Consider the following 7,471-nt stretch of genomic DNA (forward strand, 5'->3'; position numbering starts at 1 on the left):
TGCAGCCCCACTTTTGCAAGAGGTGTTAACAGCAGAGTCCTAGCTATGCTCTGTCTCTGTTTATTGCTCTCCAAAATTCACTTGTAACTGGATGTAGACTGTATGTCCTGTCTGAGACCCCTGCGTGGGGGCAGCCTGGTACTGAGCTGTCATCATGTTCCTTTTGCGGGACTGTGGCATCCGGACGGGGTCTTGGCAGTTTTTCTGCGTATGTGCGTGTGCGCAAGCGCACACACGTGTGTGTATGCAAGTTGATTACTTGCTCCTTTACAGCCACTTCCTTTTTTTTTTTTTTTTTTTTACAGTCACCTCCTTTTGTGTAAAGTGAAAGCAGAGTGGGGAAAAACTGCTGTAGCGATATTCTTTCTGCAGGTGGAAACAAGCCTATGTAAGGCAAGGCAAAGGTGAAGTCAGACTGGATACTAGGAAGTATTTCATGGAGCCAGCCACTGTCTAAGGTAGCTGTATGAATAGCAGACTTTATGTAAATGTGGTTTTGCTTTCAGTGTACTCTTTTTTTTGAGCTTTTGCATTGCTACAAGCCTGCTGACTGCAAAACACTCCTGCCATTTTGTGTTCTGGCTGGAACCAGAAAGACAACTTATTCCAGGCTATCTGCAAGAAACTTCATTGCTGTTTCTCTTTGTAGCTTTTATTAAAGCTAATCTAAAGCAAAAAATTAAAGAGGCGTGTTATACTACCCCATTTAATAAAATGTAAAAATGCTCTAAAGAAACTAAAAACTTTATAAAGGTACAACAATGATAGCTTTTTAAATGTTTAATTTACTAGCTGCTGCTCCAAGATCTTTTACATTGCACTTTGAAGTACTGTCTCCTATAAATGCTGCAAAGAATCAAGGAAAGAGTAAAACAAATGAGATGCTATATAGTTTTCAAAATTAATCATGAAGAAAATGTTAGCATTCTTGATGACTGAGCTAATTAACAAGGGATGAAATGAAAGATGACAAGATGGAAAGCTATGTTAGAGACTTAGTGTCACAGTACATTGCTTAGCTAAGCAAAACTCCTTTTCAAAGGAACAGTAAACATTAGCATGCTTAAAAAAAAAGAATTCTGAAGCACAAGAATGTTCTTAGTAACTAATATCATAGATACAGTTTGCTTCAGTCTTCAATACTCTTTTCAAAGGTAAGTTTTCCAGGCAACTGAACTCATTAAGTACTCTGATACGGTACAAGAGCATGTTAATTTGTAAGAAAAATAAATAAATAAATGAGGAGTGCTGTAACATGGAGTTGCCACACAGGTTCTGCTGCTGCTGTACAACGGCTTCATTGAACGGAACTTGAACTGGTAACATCTAGCAGGGAATGCTTACAAGTTCAAAAGTAGATATATTCATATTTAACTTAAATTCTGTGCAGTTTTTTTTTTTTTCCCAAAAGTACTTCAAACTTTTCACTCTGCTTCTTAAAACATTCTGGAAAAGCCTCTATCTTTATCCTCGTTTTCAGTTCCCATTTAGCCACAAGTGCCATCCTCAAAACCCATTCTTTGCTGCTTAACTCTGTAAGTCCCTGCACACACAAGGTGCTGAAGCTGGATCCTGTCAGGAGTTAATTAGTTTCTTTAAGCTCTTGTTCAAGTTACGATTCCTGACAGTTTCAAACTCTGCCAGAAAAAAAAGCTTTCTTATCAAAAAAGTGTGATCCTTTATCTTCAGAGCATGCCCAGAATAAAGAAAAAACCACACAAACAAAAAAGCACCAAACCCTGACAGATTACATAGCAGGACAGACTTGGATGTGTATATTTTCTGAGTGGTTACCAGGAAATGCAGCATATTTCTCTCTCCTCCAGTAAGTAAAACTTACTTATGTATGATGAGTAGCTCCAAAAGATTTAGAGGCAGATTTGTACCAAAGTAAGCCAACAGACCACGGTGAGAACAGTCAAATATAAAATACTCAGGATCAAAAAATTCCTCCTTTAGCTTACTCAAGGCAGTCTGATAATAGGGATGTTCTTGAAGGATATGGAAAATTAACTTACATCGTTTCTCTGCATTCAACACCACATAGGTGATTTATGTTTCTTACAGCACTGGTAAGTAACTTACCAAGCTGCTAACTATTCCCTTTCTCTTCAGATTTTTGTTGATTTTGTGCTTTTGTCTTTTCTAGAAGAAAAAGGAGTAAAAGGCATGCCTTGCCTTGACATGGAACTTTGAATAGAAGCTTAACTTCAGTTTAACGTTCCATAGTTCAAGAACCTAGGAGAAGGAGATCATGTATAATTTCAGAGATGCTTACTCATCTCTGGCCACTTTTAACAGGTAACTCCCAGGCCATCCTCTGCTCATCAATCATAATTAGCTCAAACAGGGCCTTGCTTAGCTACTATCTAAAAATTCCTTCCTCTAAATACTATCAAGTACTTTAGAGGTAGCTGAAGATTAAGCAGGAATTATTGCGGTCACTAAATATGTTTAATGATCTGACTCTAAAATCATGAGCTCAAAAACCCCAAAACCCTCCACAAAGACTCTCACCTAAACCCAAGAAAACAGGGGAAAAGGAACTCACCTAAGGAGGATTCACATGCAATGTGAACAGCTCTGGAAATTTTATTTATGCAGTGCTGAGGGAAATTCATCCTCGCACCAAATCCTGTAGCTGGGCTAATGAACTTGAAGGCATCAAGTGTTTGCTTGGCCCTATTCTTAACAGCACAGTAGTTAAAAGGATTTTCAGCCTAGAGGAATCTTTAGTAAATGCACTTAAAGGAGACCTCGTTCTTTGTCCTTTACAAGTATGTAATGGCAGGGCAGGATAACACGCTTCTTTGCTTCTGTTCAGAAAGAAAGAGTTCACCCTAGAAGGATATGTGATACAGTTTGACAGATAAGTACATCACTCTGTTTAAACAGTCTATTTTTCCTTTGCTGTAAAAGGTTCAAAGGGGTGGATACCCAGCCCCTGCAATAGTGACACTGCAGTTGTGAGGCTCCTTGCAAGGCAGGCGCAGTCCTGATTTCATTGCACTGCATGAGTTCAGTGGTCACTGAGAACAATATTAAACCAATTCTGCTTTTCAAAATCCAAACTATTTTGTACATGCCAAACTAAAATAAATATTTTCAAATATGTTCTATTTGCATCAAAAAAAGCCATTGTAAGACAGGGCAAAGTCAACTTGCTTTGCAAAGCATCATTCAAGTATGTAACAGAAAACGAAAAGAAAACAGACATTTACAATTTATAAAACACAGGCCATGCTAAACATCTATAGTGTGAAAAGAACATTTGCATATTTCTTCAGTGTAGTGTGCAAGAGAGACTTACCAGGAGATGCAAGGAAATGTACTGCATGACACTGAAATTAACTTTCCCCCCTAATGGTGGGGTCTCGCAGTAATGGACCAGCTTCTGAGGTTTGAAAAGCAGGCAGACTTTTCAAATTCCATGCTTGCAATTCAGAATTTATTTTTTTGGGGGGGGATAATCAAAGGCATGACAGTTTGTCTACAAATATGTCACTATGTGTTTACTTTACTGTGTGTCAATTGGATTAGCTTCTTATTCAGGAAGAAGCAGCTGAATCAGCTGTTGCAGATTCCCCGTTGCCCAGTCCGTCCCTCCAGCCTGGAAAGGACCCCTCCTGCTACCAGGGAAAGCAGGGAGTGAAAACCCAAATACCATGCCCTTGACTTTGTTAAGGAAAAAACAGGTTAGTAATAAATTAAAGGGGCTTCTATGGAGACAGCCGTTAGCAGTATGCATCAAGCAATAGTTTGTGCAGGTGTCAGAGGAATCTCAATAGTTTACCAATTACTGGAAAACTCTTGGAGTCAAATGTTTGGCTGAATGATGCCTGGATATTTTTTAAGTCTGCTTTTCCCTCTGCAAACAGCTGATGCCTGCATTAAGCTAAGATGAAATGAAAAATATATTCAGCATTTCAGAGATACCCAGAAGCAAAATAGCAGTATCAGGAGCTAAGCTTTCTTATGTTTCCTTTGTATATGTCAACTTACATTATCCTGTGCGACGTATCAACCTTCCCAGTGTATTTAATATTATAATGAAAGAGGACCATTAATATGGAAAGTCACAAGACTATTTCTTTCATATGCAAAATAAATTGCATGCAACCACACCTCTGGCCTGAACTTTTGAACCTGGAAGCTGTAAAATTTGCTTTTTATACAGTTCTGAGAGTTTTCATAGGGCCTGCTACTGGTTCTTTTCCTGACAAATGAAAAATATCCCTGTTCGTAGTCTGAAACAGCCACACTAAAGCCATGATAACTGAATCACTGAAGGTCTATATGACCCCTTCCTAAAATGTTTGTTCTTATTTCTTTTACTATGAAAGTGCAGTACAGAAGTGGCAAACTCAGAAGAAATATTCTCTAATATCCTAGGAGGGATAAATCTTACAGAGAGAGAGAAAAAAAAATATATCTCTTACTGTTTCTTTTTCTCTAAGTTACAAATCCTTTTATTTCTCTAGCTGTGACTTTTGTTTTGTCTCTTTTGTATTGGTATCTCCATTTAAATGTGGCATTTTTGGTTTGTTTGCTGGGGTTTTTTTTGGTTTTGTTTTGTTTTGCTTTTGTTGGTGTTTTTTTATTTATATATATTTAATATAATTAACATGACACAAAAAAAAAAAAAAAAAAAAAAAGGGAAGGGGCACAAATAAGCACTGAGCACATCATGCAGCCTCTGTGTAGTGCTATGAGCTCCAAGAAGCCAGTCAATATTTTTAGACATCTCCATGACATCAGAGAGTGCTTTTGGGTTTTTGTTGTCATTTAGGTTTTGGTGTGGGGTTGGTTTGTTTTTTATTATTTAAATTCTAAATAATCTATTCAAATTATATTCGGTGGAAGAGCAGGTCCACTCTTTATCCCAGATGTTTCACCTGACCCATGTGGAGCAGCCAGGATAAGGCCACCATCCTCTCAGCTGCTTTGTGGCAGCCTTTTTGGCAATATGTATTTCACCCTGGTATAGACTAAAAATATTTTAAAGAAAAAATCTAAACCAGTTATGAAATCCATTCCATAGGTCAAAGCAGCTTAAGGTAAACATGTGCTAGGATGTGGCAACAAAATGTTTTTGGCAAGCAGATAAAAAATACCAACTACCAAGTGGTCTTTGAGAGAAAGAGAAAGAAGAGGAGAGGGAGAGGGAGAGGGAGAGGAGAACTGAAAGCTGGAAGCTTCCAGAATGACGCACAAATTACTTCCATCAGATGACTCAGAAGAGGTACCCTGCATATAAATCTCCATCACTTAGCAAACAGCTGAAGATTTCAGTTTTCCAGTCTAGGCCCTTGACTTACTGTGTCCTACCTAGAAATTCAGCAGAGTCTGGAATGTCAGACCTGTGTATAGATGAGCTTCATTTTTACAGTTATGACAAGATTTGGATCTTCTGGGTATAAAGTACCACCACCACCACCCCACCATGGGACAAGGAAGATATACAGCCCAAAATAAATACAAGGCACTATACTTAGGGTTAAATTGAAATAACTATCTTACCAAAACCAAGTAAAGTGTACTGTATTAAGGATGAATATGACAACTTACAAATGTATATACTCAAAGAAGAGGACCCTCACTGGCTGTCTTAATATTTCCAGTATATGTTGTATCTCATATTAAGCCTCACGGTTTGCCACATAATTGCATCATTAGTAAACCAGTGTTCATGTTCAGTTTCAACTTTCTACTGGCTTAGAGAAAGGATTTAAAATTTGCATTTAAATGAAATTGAGCAAAGAGTGATAAAGGCTTCAATTAAAAGACCACCTGTTTTTGTTAATTCATTTTTAATAGGAACAGTAAATATTTTCAGTTGATACGCTTTCTGCTGCATGATTGGTACATTCTTCTCTTCTTTATCCCCAGCGTCAGACACCCCTCATTAGAGAAGTCTATCATTTTCTCTGACTGAAGGAACCTATCTCAAGCTTTATGAATCTCTTGGTACCAGAGAAAAAAAGTAAAGTAAACCAAATAGCTATTTAGAAAATGTAAGCATAACAAGTTAACATGTGATCAAAGTAAATTCTGCAAATACATTATTTTTAAAACTCAATACATTCATGGGGAGGGGGAGAAGAAAAAAAAAAAAAAGAAAGAAGCTTTTTCCTCAAAAAAAAAGTGCCATGCTTTTTCTTCATTTACAATGTTCTTAAAGCTTACTGACCTCACTTAGGCATGCTGGTGTGAAACAGAAGTAATCTTCCATGTCACAATTATTAATGCAATTAAAACTTAAGGATTAGAAATAGTAAACCACAAATCATGGCAAGCAATTCTCATGGAGTACAAACCCAGCTGGTGTTCACAGAATATGAGCTTCAACTGGCACCCGGAAATATTACATCTTCCTGTAAAACTTCCTCCTTTGGTACTAAATCATTTGCTTGTTAGTCTTGGTTTTGTTGTTGACAGCTTTAGTTTAGTCCAGTTGCTATTAGTAACATAGTAGCTCATCTTGTTTTTCATACTTTTGAAGTAATTTGTAGCCATAATTGCTTCTGTTTTCCACTTACTGTAACCATAACTACTAATTTGCTAACAACCCATACACTTCTGTTACAACCAAAGCTTAAAAATCCAAGTAATTTCCTCAAGAACAATTTGCACTGGACACTGTTCTCTTTGGAGATGCAGTGTAAGCATTTAAATAAAGAATTGAAGCATTTAATTAGTGCATGCTTGCTTCCTGCTAGCAGGACATCACACTAGTGAGTAAATGGATTTAGTTTCTTGTAACACAAGCCAGGAGACATCTTGACAGTTGTCTTTTTCATTCTCAGATGTTTAGCTAAGGGAAACACAGGGGTCCAATCCCACCTTCAAAAAATCTTTGACTTAAATTATTATTGTTTTTTTGATGCTATGTGATTTTCCACAATAAACTTAGCAGGAGATTATGTTATTCTTTTCTGGTTGAATGAAGAAGGGAATTAACAGAAATGTAAATAGAAGTTATTCACAGAAAAGTTCAGGTTAGGGGATTTACCCCCTATTTGTTACAAGTCAAACACTTACAAAAGAAAATAAATACTGCAGAACTGTCTCTTTTCTCACACACACCCACACACCCACCCCTGTATTTATTTCTGATTGAAATAGCCATATAATTTGTTTGGATATATATTTCCTGGATGAAGGAATGTATCAAGAGTTTTAAATAATTTATTTTTATTTGATTCAGATTCTACTTCTTAACTGGCACCTGCTGCAGTTGTTTTCTTTTAATGCTTACAAAGCTGAACTAAAAATAAGTCTTGACATTTAGCATAAGTATGTGTTGCAAAAGGTTTGGACCTAATACTCTGCCATTGAACAAATATATTAATCTTTTTCTTTAAAGTTAGAAGGTGTATTGGATTTGTGTGGCAAGGTTTTGGGTGGGGGTGGGGGTGGGGGGGGAGGGGGGGGAGGCCACAGGAGTGGCTTCTGCGAGAAGCTTAATAGT

General features: G+C 37.3%; 1 long non-coding RNA gene across 1 annotated transcript; it reads left to right on the forward strand.

Moving 5' to 3' along the window:
* Positions 1–346: 346 nt before the first annotated feature.
* Positions 347–6,049, forward strand: LOC119150235. The gene is made up of 3 exons (XR_005104977.1): positions 347–458; positions 3,541–3,695; positions 5,890–6,049. It is a non-coding gene; the product is annotated as an uncharacterized LOC119150235 (long non-coding RNA).
* The last annotated feature ends 1,422 nt before the right edge of the window (positions 6,050–7,471 follow it).

This window comes from Falco rusticolus, chromosome 6 (genome assembly GCF_015220075.1).
Source record: "Falco rusticolus isolate bFalRus1 chromosome 6, bFalRus1.pri, whole genome shotgun sequence".
NCBI lineage: Eukaryota > Metazoa > Chordata > Aves > Falconiformes > Falconidae > Falco > Falco rusticolus.